The sequence below is a fragment of the Podarcis melisellensis genome (genome assembly GCF_964234715.1).
Source record: "Podarcis melisellensis genome assembly, chromosome: 8".
Classification (NCBI taxonomy): domain Eukaryota; kingdom Metazoa; phylum Chordata; class Lepidosauria; order Squamata; family Lacertidae; genus Podarcis; species Podarcis melisellensis.
This window is the reverse complement of record NC_138540.1, coordinates 77,422,651-77,446,628: the sequence shown is the minus strand read 5'-3', so window position 1 is coordinate 77,446,628 and position 23,978 is coordinate 77,422,651. Positions and strand designations below refer to the sequence as shown.

The 23,978-nt window shown below is 44.2% G+C and overlaps 1 long non-coding RNA gene across 1 annotated transcript in view; it reads right to left on the bottom strand.

The window, feature by feature from the left end:
* Positions 1-1,764: 1,764 nt before the first annotated feature.
* The window catches only part of LOC309376270, a 56,849-nt gene continuing 34,635 nt past the window's right edge, over positions 1,765-23,978 (bottom strand). Inside the window, exons 2-3 of the long non-coding RNA XR_014171138.1 lie at positions 3,927-4,049; positions 1,765-1,881 (exon numbers count right to left, since the gene is read on the bottom strand). This is a non-coding gene — a long non-coding RNA (uncharacterized lncRNA). The remainder of the gene's footprint in view (positions 1,882-3,926; positions 4,050-23,978) is intronic.

The following is a 23,978-nucleotide window of genomic DNA, read 5'->3' as shown; positions in this document are numbered from 1 at the left end:
GTCTTGCTAGCTAGGGATGATGGGAGTTGTAGGCCAAAAACATCTGGAGGCCCAAGGTTGGGAAACACTGAACTAACCATCACTTTCTGTGAATTCCCTGAGACCTGAAGGTACAGGGCAGTATATAAATTCAATAAATAATAATAATTAAGAATAACTGCCAGCTTAGTCAGTACTTATTTTGTCAATTAAAAGATTGTCCAGAAACAGTTCAAGGGTCATTTAGGAGGACACCTGGATAAGATAGCTGGGCTGTAACCATCTAATTTGCACCATCAAATTGAATGTTATCTTAAAGGGACCATAACCTGTTTATGAGCTGTTCATGCACCTAGGTATCCAATTATATTGCATGAAATATCATTCATGGCTAATTATGCATAGGGAATGTTATAAAGGCATCTTGAAGATTGTATTCTTATCCCCGATTTTTATTTTTATTATTTTACTTATCCACTTGGTTACTTAATGTAGGCAAAGTTCCTCAACTGACATAACTGACACTTCTGTAGACACTTCTAAACCTTAGAAAATCAACATGACTCATGTCAGAAGTAATCTACCTCTGAGGCAACTGTTAGGGAAGTGGGTCATTAAAATAGCAGATTAGCACAGCAGCACAACAAAGGAATGGAAGCTGCTCCCTGTGTAGTAATAAAACCAGGATTAGGTTTTATTAGAATATGAGGAATGTGACCATTCCCAGGAAAAGACAAACTCCCAAGGCAAGGATGCTGCTGTGCCTATGAGAGGGACAGGACATATTCTGGTGGATGTCTTCATTGTAGGCCTCAGGTTGTATATATTTATGCATAACCATATATCATAAAGACACCACGGTGCATTATGGTTTCCACAGGAAACACAGAGCCTGGGTTACAGCATCCCTGGTATCCATGGAATCTCACATCACTTGGCTATAGTGGCGATGTGTAACCATATTTTAACATACAGTAAAAACATGGCTGGGACAAGGGCACTGGCACTGTGCAGGATCAGATCCTCCCACCTATCAGTAGGATGGTCTGATCTTGCATGGTGCTCCTTTGAGGGACAGAAAGAAGGAGAGGCCTGTTTGGAAAGGCAATCTATCCCTTCTCTGGCAGACGTAGCTGCCAAGTAAAAGGTAAAGGGACCCCTGACTATTAGGTCCAGTTGCAGACGACTCTGGGGTTGCGGTGTTCATCTCAATTTATTGGCCGAGGGAGCCGGCGTTTGTCTGCAACCAGCCTCCGCGTCATCTGGCAGCATGACTAAGCCACTTCTGGCCAACCAGATCAGCGCACAGAAATGCTATTTACCTTCCCGTCGGAGCAGTACCTATCTATCTACTTGCACTTCGTGCTTTTGAACTGCTAGATTGGCAGGAGCAGGGACCGAGCAACGGGAGCTCATCCCATTGCCAGGATTTGAACCGTCGAACTTCTGATTGGCAAACCCTAGGCTCTGTGGTTTAACCCACAGTGCCACCCGTGTCTCTAGCTAGGTCCCTCTTTTTCACAGTTTCTCCTCATGACTGCCTCCCCATCCTGCCTGACTCTCCATCCCTTAAGAGCCCCTAATAGTCCTGAGCTGCTCAACCCAACCTGTAGCCACCTGGGGCTGTCTCACCCCATTTGAATGAGGCACAGATTCTCTAAGTACTGCTGATTGACTAAGGATCCAGGCCATGGCCAAATTCAGTGAAAAACCCTAACGTGTTAATGATTCTAAATTGATGCAGAAACGTACGGCTGAGAGTTGCATTGTTACACAGTTCAGTCTTGCAGCAGTGCTTCTTCATCTGAAAGAATTTACCATCCCCTGCAGTGAAGCTGTAATTGCCTGAGGAACAGCTTATGGATGGCGAGCATCTATTCATAAGTTGCTCTTGGAATTTCACTATGAAAAGAATTTGAAAGAAATATTTAGATATGGAGGTTGATTGCTCCTAAAGCACATTCATTGTAATGGTTCCAATTTTCTGTAATGTCTGAATGAGAATCTTTTCAAACAAACAACATGCAAAATATTATTAAATTCTGCAATCTAAGGTGATGGGCTTTATTAATTTATATATACATACACCTATATATCATTGAAAGAAAAATATCAAAATGATTCCGCTCATAATACATAAAGCATACAATAAAAACTGTATTAAAAGTAAAGAAACAGATATCAATTAATCAATGGAAAGATGTATTCTGAATGGCTTGTATGAGCCTGGTGGAATACAAATTTTTCTGCAGGCATTTAAAAGATGCTTGCCAAGGATGGGTTGAATAATAGTGAGAGTAGAGAAGCCAATATAACTCAGATGATACTACCCTGGCCTAGCCTAAGTTCCTCTCAGTTCCTCTGTGTATCTGAAGAAGTGTGCATGCACACGAAAGCTCATACCAAGAACTAACTTAGTTGGTCTTTATGGTGCTACTGGAAATAATTTTGTTTTGTTTTGACTATGGCAGACCAACACGGCTACCTATCTGTAACATTCCTCTCAGAAGTAATACAAAACAGAAACCTACATACTGTGGATAAAACAATGTGACCACTTTTTAATCTTCCCTGTATTTCTTTTTTATTTTGCTTTTGAAAATGATTTTGTGGGTCTTTCAACCGAAATAATGTTCAACCGATCAATAATGTTCTTGTTCTTGGCAGAATAAGATGCATTTTCAGCTGAATTTGGGGAAAGCACTTGAAGCAGCAATTTTGCAGAGCTATTTCAATGGCTTTTGTTTGATTTTGTCAATGCAAACAGCTAGAAGTCTGTAAAATTTGATAATAAACCCAATTTGCAATGGGGCGTGAATAATTTTGATTGGAACCGTAGTTTGTAAAATACAACCAAAGCTTTCAAAGCTTTATTACAATCATAAAAGGTAAAGGTAAAGGGACCCCTGACCATTAGGTCCAGTCGTGACCGACTCTGGGGTTGCGGCGCTCAGTAAAAGGCATTAAATTTGCAATGAATGTAGAACTTCATTTCAGGTCCAATCTGCAGCATGAAGAATCATGGCTTCTTCTATACTTCTGACAATACATGTGCCATACACTGCATTCTCTCTGCTAGTCGATCATAACCATTTACAGGGCGGGAAAATACTTCCCTGAACTTCTGTTGCCCAACCCAAGATACTTGGCAGAGGTTTAAAGACTGTCTCAAGGCAAATAAAAAAAAAATGTAGCATCAACACTGACAACTGGGAAACACTGGCCTGCAAGCACTCCAGTTGGAGAACAGCCTTTAACAAAGGTGTCATAGGCTTTGAAGACACTTGAACTCAGGATGCAATGGAAAACATGCTAGGAGGAAGGCACGCTTGGCAAATCCACACCTTGATCAACTCCTGTCTGGAAACCAATGCCCCCACTGTGGAAGGACATGTGGATCCAGAATTGGCCTCCACAGTCACTTACGGACTCATTGTTAAAACCGTGTTTATGGAAGACAGACTTACTCAGCTACAAGTGATCGCCAAGGAAGAAGACTTGGCAGTGCACTTCAACTGCACCAACCTCACTGTCCCATTTCCCCTCTCCCTCCAAGTATGTAGCAATGATGTAGGAACAGATGGTCAAGTGAGCGCCACCATCCCACCCAGAATAGCCCCAAGGTATTTTGGCACTTGAGGCGAACCACAAAATGGCAACCGCACACTCTAGGGAAGAAGGGGTGGGTGAATATGTACATCAAGATGGAAATCTGATGCTTGTGATCAGGTGATTTTAAATTCCCCATTTTCAAATGTCAGTGATTCCTTACTGCAGGATTGGGAAGCTGTGATCCTCCAGATGCTGCTGGACTTCATCTCCCATCATCTCTGACTGGTGGCCAGGATAGATGAGGTAGATGGGAGTTCTCATTCATCTACAGCTTATGTGCCACAGCTTCCTTACCACTAATTTAGTAATTCCAAAAACAAAAGACAAAATCTTACCTAGATTTGTACGCAGAACACTGGCAACACAGGAATCTTGATCAAATTTACAATATGTTCTTAAATAGCGATCATATGTCAGTCCAGTCCTGTTAAATGCCTCTCTGCACTTCAGAGGCAATGCTGAGGACAGGAGCAAAAGATTAGTTCATGGATTGTTATTGTCATTAACATTATTATTATTTGGTTTTGTGGTTTCCTTCATTTGACACAGAGAAGGAGGTGAGAGAGAATTAAATCTTTTAAATGAAATGGGGTTCAAGTTAACAAGATCTTTCAATAAAATGAAATGAGTAAAAGCCATTGGCCAGAACACTGGTTTAATTATTTCCAAGAGGTAAACCCTCCCTGTCCAATGGCCCATTTTTCCTCCCATCCACTCTATCACTTCAATGCCTCCCCCCCCCCCACTGTTCAATTACTATCTTAAACATGAGCTTAGATAAAGGAGCAACGGCCAGAAGAGCAGGAGGAAGGCTTATCCCATCATTTAGGCATGAAAAAAAAGCATTGTGGAAACTGGGTACCCTCTGCAGGAATACTCTGTACCATCACTTACTAGACCTGTTGGGGAGCAGATTTTGCATTTCAACCAGTTTTAAGCAGAGTTAAATGAACAGGGTTAGATCCAGGTTAAGATACTTGGTCTTTAAGGGTTCTACTAGCTATGCTAGGGCAACTCACCTATGAAAAATGTTTTTTTTTTTTTTTTAAATATATTTTATTAGAAAAAAGATTCACATTACACATCATACATCAGATACATATATACATATACATACAATTAAAAAGTAGAAAATAACAAAAGAAAAAGAGATTACAAAGAAAAAAAAACGCATTCAAAAAAAGAAAAGAAAAAAAGAAGGAAAAGAGAAAAAAAAAGGAAAAACGGTAAAAGACAAACTTCCGTTCAACTTGGTCTAGGATTGCATAACCATTATATAATCTTTGCAGTATGAAAAATGTTGACGATGTTCTTGGGGTTTTTTTGGGGGGGGGTTAGGACAGTTAAGAGGGGAGAAAGAGGGGACTTCCTGGAAGCACATACTGTTCTGCATGACATGGACAAAGTGGAAATAGAAACATTTTGATCCCTCTCTCATAAGACTGACAAAGCTATCAACTTGAATGGCCTCACAAAAGGTTTAGGCACATGATGCTGAATTAGGCTACCAGTGGCAATTAACCATAGTACCTTCAGTTACTAGCATATTTCAAATATCATTTTAAAATTCTATCCATTTTAGTTACTTTTGGCTTCTAGTTTTTTTGATTTATTTGTTTTCTGCACTTGCCTCCAAGCAGCTCAAGGCTTTGTACATGGTTCTCTGCTCCCCATTTTATCCTCACAAGAACCCTGTGAGGTAAGTTAACCTGAGGTATAGTGACTGGTCCAGGAGTTCCCAGTGAGCTTTGTGGCTGAGTGGGGATTTGAACCCTGGTCTCCTGGATCCTTGTCTGACCCTCTAATGTCTACAACACACTAGCTCTCTTAAATTCAGCTCTCCGGAATCCTCTGTCCTCTAAATATTATTTCTGTAAAAGTTCCCCATCCTGCTGGTCCCTACCTACCTGGAGAAAGCAGGGCCAAGAGGAGGCATGTGCTCAGGAGTGCCTTCATCATTCTAGAAAGAGAACCGATGCACATAGAGGCTTACTTGGAGAGATTTATAGGCTACGTGTTTGTGCTGCAGGCAACACTTTGGCATAAAGAAATAGAGAAAATGATGTAATTCAAAGCTCACTGTTGAAATTGTCTGAATTATTTCACCACAATCTCATTAGTTGTCAACAGGCACTTTTCATATTTTTTCTTCTATACAGTTACCGTATTTTTCGTTCTATAGGACGCACTTTTTTCCTCCTAAAAAGCAAGGGGGAATGTGTGTGCGTCCTATGGAGTGAATGCAGGGGAGAGGCAGGCGGGAAAAGCCCCCAAGAGCCACACACAAGCTCTGTGCGCTCTTGGGGCTTTTTCCCGAGAAGGGACAAGGGACTGACTGGCCACATCAGTCCCTTCTCCCTCCTCGTAGAAAAGCCCACAGGAGCCACACACCCTTTAAAGAGCATGCAGCTTCTGCCAGTTTTGCGAGAGGTGGGGGAATTCCCCCACCTTGTAGAAAAGCCAGCAGAAGCCATGCAGCCCCCTTAAAGAGCACACCGCTTTTGCGGGGCCACTCTTGGGGGCTTTTCCCCGAGGAGGGACAAGGGACTGACTGGCTGCATCAGTTCCTTCTCCCTCCTCGTAGAAAAGCGCACAGGAGCCGTGCACTCCTTAAAGGGTGGACTTTTGCGGGAGATGGGGGAATTCCCCCACCTCTCTCAAAAGCAGGGAGAAGGTCTGGGAGAAGCGCGCAGGCTACGCGCTTCTGTCCGCTTCTCCCCAAACTGTGGGCTTTTGCGGGAGGTGGGGGAATTCCCCCACCTCCCGCAAAAGAAGGAAGAAGGTCTGGGAGAAGCACACAGGCTGCCAGCAGCCTGTCCACTGCTCGCAGAGCTGGGGGGGGGGGTCATATTTTTTTCCTTGATTTCCCCCTCTGAAAACTAGGTGGGCCCTATGGTCAGGTGCACCCTATGGAGCGAAAAATACGGTAATATAAAATTTAAATTCTGACGGCACCCAATAAAGGAGCTGAGAACAAGAAAAGCCAATGGCAAAGCCCGGAAGCCACCTACAAGAAAACTCCTCAATACAGTCTCCATCTAAGGATTCCTCTTCTAAAGAAGAGAAAAGCCTGGATATTAGATCCATCCCAGCAAGGCTGCAAAGTATAGGATGAACTGTGGTTAAAATGTTGAATTCATATTGCAGCGCACGTGGCTGCAATGGATGTTTCAACCAGTAAAACTGATCCATACAGAAAAAAGGAGGGTGACTCAGTGGCAGCAAAGAAATCACTTCAGGGGCAGGCAAGTAAGGCTGAGGTAGAAAGCAGAGTGATACCTCTAGATACGAATACTTCTGGCTACGAATGATTCGGGTTACGAACTCCGCTAACCTGGAAGTAGCTGCTCCTGGTTGCAAAGTTTGCCCCAGGATGCGAATGGAAATTGCACGCAGCAGGAGGTCCCATTAGTGAAAGTGCGCCTGAGGATAAGAATGAATTCAGTTCTTAACCAGAGGTAAGGTAATGTTACTGCAGGACCACAAACAGCTTCAAATGAGCAACTTGTTCCAAGAAGGCTGCAAAGTCAATTGAGGCCATGTGACTATGCTCACCATTAAAAGTAGAAAAAATAATTCTGATCCAATTCCTCTGTTTTTGCCTTTTCTTACTGAGTTGGAAGGAACAATATACTTTTTCTCTTCTTCCAGGCTACTAATCAAAGTGCAATCAAAGCCTCAAGGTACTGCTCAGGTGACTGCTCAGCTGGCAAACTAGACATACACTTGGGCACAAATGTTCAGTGGGAAGAGGAGTCTCCCCCCCCCCTTTGGCATAAAGACATAGAGAAAATGATGCAATTCAAAAATTCACTGTTGAAATTGTCTGAATAATTTCACCACAATCTCATTAGTTGTCAACAGACACTTTTAAAATTTCTTCTTCTATACAGTTACCGTATTTTTCGTTCTATTGGATGCACTTCTTCCCTCCTAAAAAGCAAGGGGAAATGTGTGTGCGTCCTATGGAGCGAATGCAGGGGAGAGGCAGGCGGGAAAAGCCCCCAAGAGCCGCACACAAGCTCCGTGCGCTCTTGTGGGCTTTTCCCCAGGAGGGAGAAGGGACTGACTGGCCGCATCAGTCCCTTCTCCCTCCTTGTAGAAAAGCCCACAGGAGCCGTGCGCTCCTTAAAGGGTGCACGGCTCCTGTGGGCTTTTGCGGGAGATGGGGGATTTCCCCCACCTCCCGCAAAAAAAGGAAGAAGGTCTGGGAGAAGCACACAGGTGCTTCTCCCCAAACTGTGGGCTTTTGCAGGAGGTGGGAGAATTCCCCCACCTCCTGCAAAAGAAGGAAGAAGGTCTGGGAGAAGCGCACAGGCTGCCCGCAGCCTGTCTGCTGCTCGCAGAGCTGGGGGGGGGAATCATATTTTTCCCCTTGATTTCCCCCTCTGAAAACTAGGTGGGCCCTATGGTCAGGTGCACCTTATGGAGCAAAAAATACGGTGATATAAAATTTAAATTCTGACGGCACCCAATAAAGGAGCTGAGAACCAAAAAAGGCAATGGCAAAGCCCGGAAGCCACCTACAAGAAACCTCCTCAATACAGTCTCCATCTAAGGATTCCTCTTCTAAAGAAGAGAAAAGCCTGGATACTAGATCCATCCCAGCAAGGCTGCAAAGTATAGGATGAACTGTGGTTAAAATGTTGAATTCATATTGCAGCGCACGTGGCTGCAATGGATGTTTCAACCAGTAAAACTGATCCATACAGAAAAAAGGAGGGTGACTCAGTGGCAGCAAAGAAATCACTTCAGGGGCAGGCAAGTAAGGCTGAGGTAGAAAGCAGAGTGATACCTCTAGATATGAACACTTCTGGCTACGAATGATTCGGGTTACGAACTCCGCTAACCTGGAAGTAGCTGCTCCTGGTTGCAAAGTTTGCCCCAGGATGCGAATGGAAATTGCACGCAGCAGGAGGTCCCATTAGTGAAAGTGCGCCTGAGGATAAGAATGAATTCAGTTCTTAACCAGAGGTAAGGTAATGTTACTGCAGGACCACAAACAGCTTCAAATGAGCAACTTGTTCCAAGAAGGCTGCAAAGTCAATTGAGGCCATGTGACTATGCTCACCATTAAAAGGAGAAAAAATAATTCTGATCCAATTCCTCTGTTTTTGCCTTTTCTTACTGAGTTGGAAGGAACAATATACTTTTTCTCTTCTTCCAGGCTACTAATCAAAGTGCAATCAAAGCCTCAAGGTACTGCTCAGGTGACTGCTCAGCTGGCAAACTAGACATACACTGGGAACATCCACCACCTCTTGGCGGGGGGCTGATGTAGAGGCCGCCGCCGGCCTGGCACTTTGCTCGCTCGCCCTAGGTTTTTTAGCTGGTGCCTTGCCTTTTAGTGGACCTGACTTAGATTTTTGAGTTCGCGCAGCTTGTAAGCGTGTCCGTGGCCTGCTGGGGGCTGCTCAACTACTCTGGCTGCGCTAGTGGAAGGGCCATGCTGACCTTGCTGACTGGGGGTGTGTGTCTGGTATGCAATCTTGAGACACCTCGACAATGTTCGGGGAGGGAGTGATAGGTGTCCTGCACTGCGCGTAAAATGCTTGCAGGGCGGATAAGAGCTGGGCCATGGCCTGAGGGTTGCATGGGCCTGTTGGTATCAGGGCGTTACCACGCTGAGATTGTTGGGGATTGCTGTTGCTCTCCATGTCAAAGCCGAAAGCAGTGGCTTAGGTGGGGGGGGGGGGCGCAATACAAGTTGGTTTTTTTTTGCAAATCGAGTATTTACTTTATTTATTTATATTTATTTATTTATTTATTTTATTTATTTATTTAGATATATATATATATGTATATGATTACTTGCTTATCTGTATACTCTCCAACTCCACCTGTCTCTGGGTTTTGGATTTTTTGTCAGAACGTTCTCAGAGGGTTAGAGTAGGGTCACATATGTCCAAAGCCCTTAGCCTTAACACCGGCTCACCACAGGGTTGTGTGTTGAGTCCCCTGCTCTATACTCTCTATACGTATGACTGTACAGCCATCTATTCCAGCAACAAAATCATCAAGTTTGCTGATGACACTACGGTGGTGGGGCTCATTTCAGGAGGGGATGAGTCCGCCTATCGGGACGAGGTGGAGCGGCTCTGTGTTTGGTGTGGAGAGAACAATCTGGCTCTTAATACGGCTAAGACCAAGGAATTGGTGGTGGATTACAGGGAAAAAAAGGCGGACATTCAGCCCTTGTATATCAACGGGGAACGGGTGGAGAGGGTGGCAGAATTCAGGTTTTTGGGAGTGACTATCGATCAGGGCATGACTTGGAGCGCAAATACCACTGCTCTGGTGAAGAAGGCCCAGCAGAGAATTTATTTCCTCAGACTTTTAAAGAAGAACAATCTGAGTGAGAGACTGCTGGTGTCCTTCTACCGAGGCTCCATAGAGAGCATTCTCACATACTGTATTTGTGCTTGGTTCTCCAGTTGTACAGCTAGGGAGAGGAAGGTGCTCCAGAAGGTCATAACCACAGCCCAAAGGATTATTGGTCATCCTCTCCCATCTTTGGAAGAACTGTACGGTTCCCGTTGTCTTAGGAAAGCAAACAACATCCTGCAGGATTCATCTCACCCGGGATACAGTCTGTTTGCACTACTGCCTTCTGGCAGGAGATATAGAAACATCAAGTCAAGGACAAATAGACTGAAAAATAGTTTCTATCCAAGAGCTGTGGCCTTTTTGAATGCTGTAACTCGATAGTGTGACCTGGGAGTTTGATGGGTGTGGGTGTGGCTGGAATGTGGTTTGTTTGGTTGTTGTTGTTGTTTTTGCTTTTGTTGTTTTTTAAGGGATGGCATCCAATTTCGTTGCACTTGTGCAATGTTGCACTTGTGTAATGACAATAAAGAATCTATCTATCTATCTATCTATCTATCTATTTATGCGACTGTGGCCCTACCACTATCTAACTATCCTGCTATAGTTGGTAGTTGGCTGGAGACCTGGGAAAAAACTCAGTAAGAATACGCTGCCAGGCAAGCCGCTAAGTATGCCTCTGAGAAACAATGGCCCTAATCACTGGTCGTTAGCATTCAATTGTCCTGCTGGCTTGCAGGACAATAGGGTTTCTAGGGCAACTAACAAGCTAGTCTGCAGCAATGGCCAACCTTCAATGCCACCACACAGGCGTTCCTATGGCGACGCTAATTGAATCTCCTGGCAGTGCTCTGTATTTCAATGTTTGCAAGGAGTAGAATTGACTGCGCAGTTGGGGATTGCCTTATAAACCACCAAAATTCCTTTAAATACCTTTTGTAAGGTTACCAAACTAGAGATCAGCTCAAATTAATTTAGTTATAACCTATGAAGCCTGCAATAATGCAGTGTAAGCTAACCCAATGCAACCACAAATGCTTTTCTGAGAGTAAGACAGGTATCAGATTAAATTTAATGTATAATAAATTTCAATGCGGGCCCACAGCAGAGTCCCCCCCTTTTGCGCCGTTGCTGCTGCTGCTACGCTGCTGTGTAGTCAAGGGGAAGCCTGCTCGGCCTTGTGTATCGCGGGGACTCACAGACCTGTCTGCCTATGGCAAAATGGCGGCGGTCACCAGACCACGTGGGCAGAAGCAAATGGCGGCCGGAGGCAACCCGTCACCTAGCAACGGTGCCGCTTTATACTCTTAAAAGGGCAAAGCAAACAACGGTGCCGCTTTATACTCTTAAAAAAGGCAAAGCAAACAACTTTCCCAGCAACTGATAACAAGCCCCCCAAATGAATCTAAAATCAAGCGCACACACACACACACACACAAAATTGTAGAACCCGAGCCGGCGGCCCCCTGGTCGGCGACAAGAACCCACAACGACAACGAGAACTAAAAGAGACTCCTCCCTTGCAACCACCAGAAAGCGAACGCTCCCTTCCAGCCCACGCCACCCGTGGGTACCCTCCTAGAAGGACGTGAAGAAACACTCCCTTGGATCCTGCGACTCTAGCAACCCCGGGGCCCCCCTACCCCTGAGGCGGCGCCCGCTGCACGAATACAGCGGCGCCGGGATACCTCTTGGAAAAAACCTGATCGGTCCGATGCCACGAGGTGACGAGTCCCGTAACGCTGGAAGGTGACCGGCGTAAGCTACCGCGAACTCGGAGGATGAACGGCTACTGGCAGGCTGCCGATCGGCTGGTGGTGCTCCGACCCGCCGCTGGAAAGTCCGCTGATGAGCGGCCGTTTGAGGGGCTGCAGAACGGTTGTTAGCGCCCCTCTCCGCTGCCGCAGGCTCAGCTGACGAGCGGCCGCTTGCAGGCTGCAGACAGTTGTTTTCGCTCTGAACAGCTGATGAGCGGGGCTCAGCTGTTGAGCGGCCGCTTGCTTGCTGAGAGATGGTTGTTAGCGCTCCGATCCGCTGCCAATCCAAAAGGGTGAATGGCTCTCGTGACGGAGGCTGCTCCAAACCGCGAGGTCTCCCAGGGTGAAAAGGGGCGCGCCCAGGGCTGCCCCGACCTTAAGTGGCCTTACTAAGGCCCGCCCCTGCCGCCAGCCGATTGGCTGGCGCCACAGGGGATGCTAATTGGGGGAATCCCTGTGCCTCCCGCGAGGCTGGCGCCAGCCTCGCAGGAGCGAGTGTGGGCGGGGTCGTGATCCCGCAACCCCCCCTCCTCCTGAAGATCGGAAGGGGCATTCTCTTCTTCCAGGCTACTAATCAAAGTGCAATCAAAGCCTCAAAGTACTGCTCAGGTGACTGCTCAGCTGGCAAACTAGACATACCTCAGGGCTGTTGAAAGGTGCCAGGGACACACTGGTAGGCACTTAATAGAATACAGTGACTCTAAGATTATTACTGAGAGCTGATTAAATCATTTTACTCTTGACGTCCCTTCCAACTCTACAATTCTATGATTAAACTGAAGAATTTTGCTGATGCAGATTATGCTTCGCTTCAGCAGAATTTCTGGTGTCCTGGAGAACGTAATCTAATGTTTCTTAATTATTTGCTTGTGTTTAGTAAGTTAAAGAAAAAAGAAAAGTATTCTATTTAATGATTAACCCTATAATATCACAAATATTTTAGCTGAGATAGTTGAAAGGAGGGATAAAGCATGCTTAGTACAGTTCAAAAGCTATGTGCTGTATAATATTTTATGCACTTCATAGTTCAATCATGGAACTCACTTCCATAGGAGGCAGTGATGGCTACCAGCTTAGATGACATAAAAAGAGGATTAGACAAATTCAGGCAGGGCAAAATAACTCACAATATCTATGTTCTACCTCCAGTTTCAAAGGAAATTTGCTTCTCTCCAGTTTCAAAGGAAATTTGCTTCTTTCCTTGATAGCGAAAGATGATTCTCAATTTTCCACCACATCCCTCACCAATAAACATATTTGGCTGGATGGACTGGAGCAAACTGCTCGGGATTTCAGCACACTCCTATGCACTGTTGGTGGAAGTAGTAACCATTTATTTCAAAGGGATTACAATGCAATTCTATATCTGTCTACCTAGATGTAAGCGCCACTGATTTCAATGGCTCTTGATCCCAGATAAGTCAGTATAATTTTGCATTGCATCTTCTTCAAAGTACATTTTGGAGTTTTGGTTTCTCTGGCACTTCCCTTTATCTCCCATGCCTCGAACTGTTTTCCAATTGAAATAACTATTATAATGCTTCACATATCTCACACCAGCCTTACACTGATGGGTAATTTTGGTTCATCATAAACCTTCTCCTTGTGAATTCACAGCAGTTGTGTGAGTGAGTTGGATCCCTGATGGCAATGCTTGGAATCAAGATTTCTGTCTCTTCCTTTTTTGCTGTTGATGGAGGGAAATGGGATGCAGCACACAGAGAAAAGAGTGCTGTATTGTGTATTATTATTCCTATTGTGATAAATAATAATGATTGCAGAAAATAAAAATTTGCTTCTATAATGTGTATCCTTCAAATCAATAGTTTGGAATGGAGAAGTATGGTTTTTCCTGATATAAAGCATCAAAGCTTTGTTTTTAATGTAAAACTGCAGGCAAGTAGAGATTTGATGGTTTTTGAATGCATGGTTATATCATCTAAGCTCAAATAAGTGAAATGATAAAAGAGTTAGAACAGGTGGTGAAAGAGACTGGCTGGGCCTAATGATCTTTGTTTCTTCAGGTACCTTAGTCTTGTTAAAAAACAACATACAAAAAGTCATATTCAAAAGGCATTGGGCTTTTACACCAATCCTATGGGCCTCCAGCTCTGACCATTTTGCTTTGTAAATGTTCTCATATACTCCTTACAGTTCAAGAGTCCATTCACCTTGGAGACAAAGTTATTTTAAAGCTGATTTGAATGTATACCCCTCAACAGTCCCGATTTGGTCAGAATGGCTAGAGTATTCATTAATAAGCTGCCATGGGTTGTACCTTGATTACTGGGTGTCCTGATTTCTCCCTCCCAGCAGAGAAGGATCACAGAAGCACCTCCTGGGGTGGCAGCGGCATTGGGAAGGAGATGTGAGGGCTCCTTTCCCAAAGCCTAGTTAGTCCTTAAAAGGCTTTGGGAAGAAGACAGTTGGACTCTAGGACCCTGTCAGAGTCCTCACGCCTCCTGCTGGAAGCACCTTTCAGACCAGAAATCAGGGGCTTGCCCAACCACTGCACTGCTCCCAGACCTCTGTCTTGTTCAGCCTGGGCACTAGTCAAAACCAACTGTGAAAATCCTCATATATCCGCAGGGAGGCCCTCATAATGCCAGAGTGATCAAAAGCCAAGTAGGTAACCTATGGAAGAAGAAGCTGACTTGAGGGAAATATGGGCCAAGGATAGGTGCCCAAGGATTCCAACTGGGAAGGACTGGTCCACTGAGGAGCAGGAAATTATGGAAATAGGAAGTGCATCCTATATTTTTATATTGTAACACAAATCTCTTTTGTCATATTGGATGCCATCTTTTTAAGGAACTCTGTGGGATTCAGCCAGGTGCCCCTTCCAGTCCAATCACACCTACACTGTCAGTAAATGGGTACTTTTAATAAATGTGTTCCTCCCTCAGGCTTTTTGGTAAAACTGAGCTGGAAACAAACTAATCCTAATGAGGCACAAAGTAATCAACAATTAGCATGTCACACACATGCTCTTCCAAGACATCAGGTGAACCTGGAACCTGCTCGCATCCATGGGGCCATTCAAGTTTACACTGTCAGTTTTGTAGCTTATCATTATTTTTAAAAATACTGTTATTGTCTTTTTCTGAAATATGTATTCTGTACTTCTGGTGGATATTTGGATACAGTCTTGATCCAAACCAGTAGCTCAGCTCCTATTTGGCATCCTGGGTGATATATTTTGCTGGAGATATTGGGCAACAGAGAGTGGTCATTTAATTCCTGCTTTCTGGAATCGCCCAGACATCCTTTGTACCCACAGGTGTCTCCTGGACCTGAAGGGAAGAATTGTTAGCAAGAGCGTTGACATCCTAATATTCTGGGAGTGGGTGGGGTGTTTATAATGTAATTCCCACCCACCCCCGCCCACACTTTGGTTTATTTTTATTTTTAAAACATTTGAATACTGCCCTTCAGCTGTTGATTTCAGGGCACTTTGCAAGAGAAAAACACAAAGCACATAATGAAAACCAGATTGACCCCTTCTCACAAACCAATACCCCCTCCCTCTCTGTGGGGTGTTGTTTGTTAGTCACTTTGAGTTGCCCTGGGCAAGATAGCAAGTAATAATTTTAATTAATTGATCAATGATGATGATGATGATGCATGCAACGCAAGCATGGCATCCAAAGTGAAACTTGCTTTTGCCGCAGCCCCTGCACACCGAACCTTGCTGGGGTGGGGGCTTGTCCTCCCTCACGGTGGGGCAGGCACGTCCTTTGCAGGGGCTGCATCCAACAAGTGAGGTTTCCTCCGGTAAGGGGCAGGGGCAGGTTTAAAAAACCCCATCTTGTGAGAGTAGCTCACCAGCTGCTTCCCTGATGGGACAGGGGTGGGCGCAGGGTAGGCGCGTGCAGCATCAGAACATCCCCTCCCATGAGAGGAGATTGGGATGAGGCTGCTTGGTTTGCTTCTGGCAGAGGTTGGGCGATAGGGAGGGTGAGGCTCGGCAACAGCGGTCCAGCAGAATTCTTTTCACAATCAAACAGTCAATTGCAATCTGCAACTTGGACATAGTGGAGCTATATGACTAAAAGGGTTGTAGATAACATCTTCTCTTGCAACCTATTTTCAGTGATCTGACTTCTGAACAGCTATTATGTCCATTTTAAACACACACACACACACACTCCTCTCTTTTTTCTTTCTCCTCCCTCCCTTCCTTCAGTCTTTCTCTTTTTACTGTTTCTCATATTTCCCTCTTTATTTAACCTCCTTTCCTACTTTTATGATGTTCTAGCTTTTATACATCCTAGCAGCATCAACATTGCTATTAATTTTATTTTAAATAGGCATCCGGGTTGGCGCCATCGGTTAATGGCTGAATTCCTCTGACTATGAAAAATTTGCTCCGTGAAAATCGGGTCTGGCCGCCACGGCGAAGGTGGAGACCCTCCAGAAATCACAGGCGGGTGAAGCCTGTGAACACGGGATTCGGCGAGCATCCTCAGCGCCTCCCCTACTCGTGGGGAAACCCGTTTGCGGGGCTCCATAGCGAAGTGGGGTGAGCAGCGCGGTGCTGTGAATCAACTGCTCTTTCCATGGAGTGAAGCCGCATTGCTGTTGCCGGAGAGTGCTGACTTTTAACCCTGTGAACAATTGGACTTAAAAAGACACTACCCGTGAGTAGAAAAATTGGATCTCAAATATACTATTTAAGAACAAAACAAATTGGAACTTTTAAAGGAAGAAACTTGTAATTTGGAACTGTAGCGGGGAGGCATAAACAGGAAGTCCGCCTTCCGCTTTTGTAGACAGAACAAAGCAAAGAGGCTGTATGCTAGAGTCTTGGAGAGCCGACTGGAAAGGATTAAAATCTCAACTTCTAAAATAGAAAAGTCCCCCCCTGGAAGCAGGAGAAGAGGGGGGGGAGTTTTGGACTTTTTATACCTGCGAGAGAGAGGGAAGGAAATTAAAACTCCACTGCTCAGACCCTGGGAACTGGCTGCAAATTAGACAATAAGGCTGCCGTATTTGGAATGCGCTCTGACTGTTAGCTGTCAAAAGAGAGATACATTGTGTTTAACTGTGTCTAACTGCCCCTCTGATTTTTAAGGGGGAGATAAAGTAACAGAAAACTGAAACTAAATTTCTTTCTTGAGTTACATTTTAAAAGGAGTTATTTTGGATAAATATAAGTACAGATTGCAACTGTTTCCCCCTAGAGGTAGTTGTGGAAACTGCTTTAAGAGCCGGACCAGGGGAATTTTCCATTAGAAAGATAAAATTGCCTGACTGTGGGATTGACCTTGGACTTTTTGAGTGTTATGGCAAATGGGAAAGAGAAAGTAGATTTATCAACAACGAGATCTGGGAAGCCTTGGCAGCGAAGAGCGTCAGCAACTGTACCATCTGCAGCTGCACCAACTCAACCTAAACAAAGAGGAATGTCATCAGAAGAGGCTTTAGCGACGGTGCTAGGTAAGATAAATGAATCTTTGGGAAAACTCAGCAGGAAAGTAGATGAGACAAATATAAAAGTCGATGCATCAAATGCGAAGGTGGATGCCGCAAATGCCAAAATTGACATAAACACAGAAAGTATAAATAGTCTGGGACAAAAGGTGAACACTAATATAGAAGCAATACAGAAACTGATACAGGAGTCCGCTTCGACCCGTCAAATTGCAGAGGAAGCTAAGGGAAAGGTGGACGCTGTGGAAGCTAAAGTAACACAACTCGAAACAAAGAGAGTCCCAGATATTCAGAGACAGGTTGGGGATCATAGGCTGATTCTTTCTATGAGCTCAAGGAAAAACAGACGAACTTGAGGATTAGAGCCGTACCTGAATTGGAGAAAGATAGTTTGATAGAATTTCTTACGCAGGAATTTGCAGAGTTTTGGAAGCTGGACTTGGAACAAGAAGGAGTGAAAATCGTGAGTGCCTTCAGGCTTGGAAGAGGGGGGGGGGAAGAAGAATAGAGTAAGAGACTGTCTGATTACCCTCCGATCCAAAGAGGAGAGAGATAAAATTTTGGGCTGGCACTTTCAGAAGCCTTTGGGAATATTGCAGTCAAGAGTGGAAATATTTAAAGATATCCAGAAATATATTTTGGACCTTAGGGCCAATTACGGAGATTTGGTTGCTCTGCTGAGGAGGAACAGTATCATCTTTAGGTGGGAATTTCCCCAAGGCCTATCCTTCAGCTTTAAAGGAAGGAAAATAAAAATAAGATAAGATCAGTTGAAGATAAAGAGAAATTTTTGAGTACCCACGAAGAGGATCTACAGAAGGGACTTGGAAAAGAACCAGGAGTATCAGACAGAAGATCACCAGACAGAGGACTAGAGCAAAGAGTACTGGACAAAAGATCACCCATACTGGACTTAGCGAAGCTAAATTTTGGATTGGACTACCCAGCGAAAGGGATACCAACACCACCGTCAGAACAAGAACAAGCACTGGGCATAGTTGGAGGTGACTTAAAGTAATTACATCATGGCATTGCAAATATTAAGCTGGAATATTAATGGGATGAATTCCCCCGAGAAAAGACGAAGAGTCTTTCATGTATTAAAAAAGGAACAATTGGACTTGATTTGCCTACAAGAAACACATGTGATAAGGCTACATAGAAAAATATTGGTAAATAAAAGATTGGGACAGGAATTTATTTCATCAGACAAAGTAAAAAAAAAAAAAAGAGGAGTAGTACTTTATGCAAAGGAGAGCCTATCACCGAAATTTCTTTTTAAAGATGATCAAGGAAGATTTGTAGCAATTGAAATCCAATTGCAAGGAGAGAAGTTTTTGATATTAGGTATTTATGCACCAAATGAGGGAAAATCGGAATTCTTTAAGAAGCTACATGAGACTCTGATGGACTATATGGACTACAATATGATTTTGATGGGGGACATGAATGGAGTAGTGTCTACAAATATGGATAAAGCACAGAGACAGGTAGCTACTAAGGATGGTAGATTGCCAAAGACTTTCTTTGATATGACTGACAATATGGACTTAGTTGATATTTGGAGAATTAAAAACCCTTTGGGAAGAGAGCAACCCTTCTTCTCTGAGGCCAAAATGACATGGACAATAATTGACCAAATTTGGATAACTAGAGGGCTGGCTCCAAAGACTAGAAAGGCGGAAATATGCCCCAAAATGTGCTCTGACCATAATGCAGTAAAGATGTGATTGAAATTAACACCAACTGGTTCCTTCAGGTGGATGATGAATGACACATTGTTTAGGAACGAAGAAGTGACCAAGAAGGCCCAAAAAACTTTGAGAGACTATTTTGAGATAAATATGAATACCACTGTAGAAAAAAGAATAATTTGGGGCGCAAGTAAAGCGGTCATGAGAGGATTCTTGATACAACAGAATGCGATCCAAAAGAGAGTCCAAAATGAGAAAAAAAGAGAAGATCTTGGAGAAAATAAAGGAAGGAGAGAAGAAACTGAGAGCGAAGCCAAAATCGCAGGAGATTTTGAAAGAGATAAAGTTACATCAAGTACAATATATGAAAATGATAAATCAAGAAATAGAATGGAAAATTAAACAGATGAGACAAAAGACATTTGAATCGGCAAACAAATGTGGGAAACTATTGGCTTGGCAAATGAAAAAAAGACAGAAACTTAACACTATTACAAATTTGGATGTAGAAGGGAAAAATATACAGAATCCAGTGGAGATTAGAAAGTGTTTTCAGAGGTATTTTAAATAACTATATACACAGGAAACTCAGAAACAAATGGATATAGACAGTTTTTTGAAAATAAATGGACTACAAAAATCTCTCAAGAAAACAAGTTAATGTTGAACTATAAAATAACGGAGCAAGAGATAGAAGGGGCCATCCAGAATATGCAATTGGGTAAATCCCCAGGACCGGACGGTTTGACTTCAAGATATTACAGAACCTTGAAAGAATGGATAATACAGCCTTTAATGGAAGCGTGTAATGGAATACTGGAAGGGAAAAAGGCACCAGAGTCATGGAAGGAAGCTTATATTACACTTATATCGAAAACAGAGTCTGAGAAGACACAGCTTAAGAATTACCACCCCATATCTTTGCTTAATGTGGACTATAAAATCTTTGCAGACATCTTGGCTAAGAGACTAAAAAACGTATTAGTAGAAGAAATCCATAAAGACCAAGCTGGCTTTCTCCCGGGTAGACACTTGTCTGATAACACGAGGAACATAATTAACATTTTAGAAAAGTTACAAGTGAATATTAATACCAAAGCAGTTTTGATATTTGTGGACACGGAGAAAGCTTTTGACAACATTTCTTGGAGTTTTATGAAGAAAAAATTACAGGGGATGGGGGTTGGTCAAGGTTTTGAAAATGGTATAGGTGCAATTTATTCAGAACAAAAGGCCAAATTAATTGTGAATAATGTGGTGATGGAAGAATTTAAGATAGAGAAAGGAACACGGCAAGGTTGCCCAATCTCTCCATTGCTTTTTATATCGGTTCTGGAGGTTCTTCTAGACATGATCAGAAGGGACCAAATAGTTAAAGGTATACAAGTTGGAGCTAAACAGTACAAACTGAAAGCATTTGCTGACGATTTGGTATTGACACTACAGGAGCCAGAATCTAGTACTAAAAGAGTACTGGAATTGATTCAAGAATTTGGATAAGTAGCGGGATTTAAGTTGAATAAGATGAAAACTAAAGTCTTAGAGAAAAATCTAACAGTGATGGAGAGAGAAAAGTTTCAGAAGGAGACAGGGTTAACATTGGTTAAGAAAGTGAAATACCTAGGGGTTAACATGACTGCCAAGAATGTGAATCTGTTTAAGGATAACTATGAAAAATGTTGGATGGAAGTGAAAAAGGATTTAGAAATATGGTCAAACCTGAAGTTATCATTGCTAGGCCAAATTGCTGCGATAAAGATGAATGTATTGCCAAGGATGTTGTTTTTGTTTCAAACATTGCAAATATTAGATAAAACAGAGTGTTTCTTTTTAAAAAAATAATATTTATTAAAGTTTCAAAGAAATTACAAAAAGAAGAAAAGAAAAGAAAAAATAAAAAGAACAAAAAATACAAAATACAGAAAGATAAAAAGACAATTAAAAACAAATCAGTCTTTCCATATCTTATCTTTCATTTGGTTGTTTCCCTGACCTCCTCACACCTCCCTTTTTTGTATTCTATTTCAGTAGTTGTTTCAGCAAATCCTTACCCTTTTTGCTTTTATCAAAACGGAGTGTTTCAAGAAGTGGCAGAGAGATATCTCTAGATTTGTCTGGCAGGGCAAGAAACCTCGAATAAAATTTAAGATATTAACTGACGCTAAGGAAAGAGGTGGATTTGCCCTGCCAGACTTAAAACTTTATTATGAATCAGCTGCTTTTTGCTGGCTGAGAGAATGGATGCTTCTTGAGAACACTGATGTGTTGGATTTAGAAGGTTTTAATAACGTTTTTGGGTGGCATGCATATTTGTGGTATGATAGGGTCAAAGCACATAAAGCGTTTAAAAACCATATTGTCAGAAAAGCACTGTTTAATGTTTGGATAAGATACAAGGATTTGCTTGAAAATAAAACCCCAAGGTGGCTGTCACTAATGGAAGCGAAGGCTCAGAAAAAGCTCAATATGGAGGCCAAATGGCTGAAATATTGGGAAATTTTGGAACAAGAGGGAGACGGATTAAAACTGCAGAGTATTGAAAAATTAAAAAATAGAGTGCGAGATTGGCTTCACTATTACCAGATAATGGAGGTGTGATGGGATGATGAGCTGCTTGTGCGTAAAATGCAAGTCCCTCAGAGTTTGATCAGGTTTTCAAACCTCTGCCTGTGACGGAGCCCCTCCGGCATGGCTGCGTCAATCGCTAGTAGTATCCGAAAGTGGTTGCTTTCGGAATCGTTTCCAACATAAAAGCTCTTTAACGGAAACACGTCTTCTGGACTCTCGGCGTGACAGTTTCCGGCGAGGAGTGGGTGTCCCTATAGGAGGTCCTGAGACCTCCCCACTGTTTTCGCTGGAAGCGTCTCTGAGCCATCCCTCCGACTCACTTTCCCTTGGAGTTCTTGCTCGCCCTCTACTGGTTCCCTCTTCCGCTGCTACTTCTCTCTCAACCTCAATGAGCCTTTGCACCTCCGGTTCTTCCGATGGCAGTTCCCTGACATCCACCTCCCCTTCAGGGCCCCCTTCACCCCCTCCCGTCTCCTCCCCTACGGGCGGTGAGGAGGTAAAACCCCTGAAAGAACCTCCCTCATCTTCCGAAGTCTCGAACACTTCCCTCCACTTGTTGCTGTCCCTGGTCTCTCGGTACTCTTCATCATCGGAGTCCACTCCCTCTTCCAACTCCGACTCCGCGAACCCTTCCAGTTCCTCTTCCTCGTCGGTGGTGCCGAAATACTCCCTCCTAAACCTTGCTACCGGCTGAGGTTTCCTCGGGAATCTTTGGTGGAACGTTTCTATTAAAACCTCGTCATTGACTTCCTCTGCAATCACCCAGGTGTTTTCTGACTCCGGTTCCCCTTCCCACGCCACCAAATACTCCACCTGATTTCCCTTCCACCTGGAATCGAGGATTTCCGCTACATGGTTGCGGCGTTCCCTCTCTTCCAAGGCTGGTCCCCTGACGTGCTCCCCTTCACGTCCCCCCCTGTATGGTGACAGTAATGACCTGTGGAACACTGGGTGCAATTTCATGTGGTTGGGTAACCGGAGTTTGAAAGCCACCGGGTTGACCTGCTGAATGACCTCAAAGGGTCCCAATCTTCTGGGCCTCAATTTCTTACAAGCCCCTTTGAATGGCAACCCTTGGGTTGACAGCCACACTTGATCCCCCACCCTTATGGTTTCACCTTCCCTTCTGTTCTTGTCTGCCTGCTTCTTATATTGTGCCTTGGCCCTTTCTAAGTTGAGCTGGAGCTGATGATGGATCGCTTCCATCTCTTCTACAAAATGTTCAGCCGCTGGGACGCTCCATCTCTCCCCTCCTTCCCCTGGAAATGCCCTGGGGTGACACCCGTAATTAGCCAAAAAGGGGCTCATCCCTGTGGACACATTCTCCGCATTATTGTAGGCAAATTCTGCCAGCGCCAACTTTTCGACCCAATCGTTCTCTCTGTCATTGACATAACACCTCAGATATTGTTGAAGAATGCCATTTGCTCTTTCCGCCTGCCCGTTGGTTTCAGGGTGCCGGGCAGTTGAAAAATTGACTTCCACGTGCAGCAAGCTCATGAGCTTCCTCCAGAACCTGGAAGTAAATTGTTTGCCGCGGTCTGAGATCACCCTCAAGGGAGCCCCGTGCAACCTAAAGATGTGTTCTACAAACAACTTCGCTGTTTCTTCCGCTGTGACTGCATGTGAGCATGCTACAAAGTGGCACATCTTCGTTAACAGGTCTACTACTACCATGATGGCTGTTTTCCCCTTGGACTTCGGCAGATCCGTCATAAAATCTATTGATACCGCTTCCCAAGGCCGTTCTGGTGTGGGTAATGGTTCTAATAACCCTGCCGGCGCCCTTCTTTCCCCTTTGGCTCGCTGACATTGGTCACACCCTCTTACATACTCCCTTACATCTTCCCTCACCTTGGGCCACCAAAATTCCCTGGTAACCAACCACATGGTCTTGTGTTGCCCAAAATGTCCCGCCGTGGGGCTATCGTGCAACTGCTTGAGTACTCTCCCCCTCAATTCACCTTCAGGTATATACAGTGCCCCTTTGTAATACAATGCCCCATTTCTTTCCTCAAAACCTCTGGGGCTCTCGCCCTCCCCCCTGAGACCTCTGAGCTTATCCTGGGCATATTCATCATTTTCCGTTTCCTCTACCAGTTCTCGTTGCCCCACCAGCGCCGCCCCACACACCCAGCGGTCCTCAGGGATGACATGTCTCTCTTCGATCGCCCCCTCCCCCTCCCAATACTCTGGTTTGCGTGAGAGCGCGTCCGCCCTGACGTTTTCTGGGCCTGGCACATAACAAATTTCAAAGTGGAATTTGGAGAATTCCTGTGCCCATCTCACTTGTCGTTGGTTGAGCACTCGAGCTGTTCTCCAATACTCTAAATTCTTGTGGTCGGTGCACACTTGCACCTTGTGTTGTGCCCCAATTAATAAATGTCTCCACCTCCGGAACGCTTCGTGAATGGCAAGTAGTTCCCTGTCATACACCGTGTAGTTCCTCTCGGATTTATTCAGCTTCCGCGAGAAGAAGGCACACGGTCTCCACTCCGACGTACTCCTCCCTGGTTGAAGAAGTACCGCCCCTACCGCCCGGTCGGACGCATCGGTTTCCACTCTCATGGGTTTTCGTAAATCCACATGCAGAAGTTGTTCTTCCGAGGCG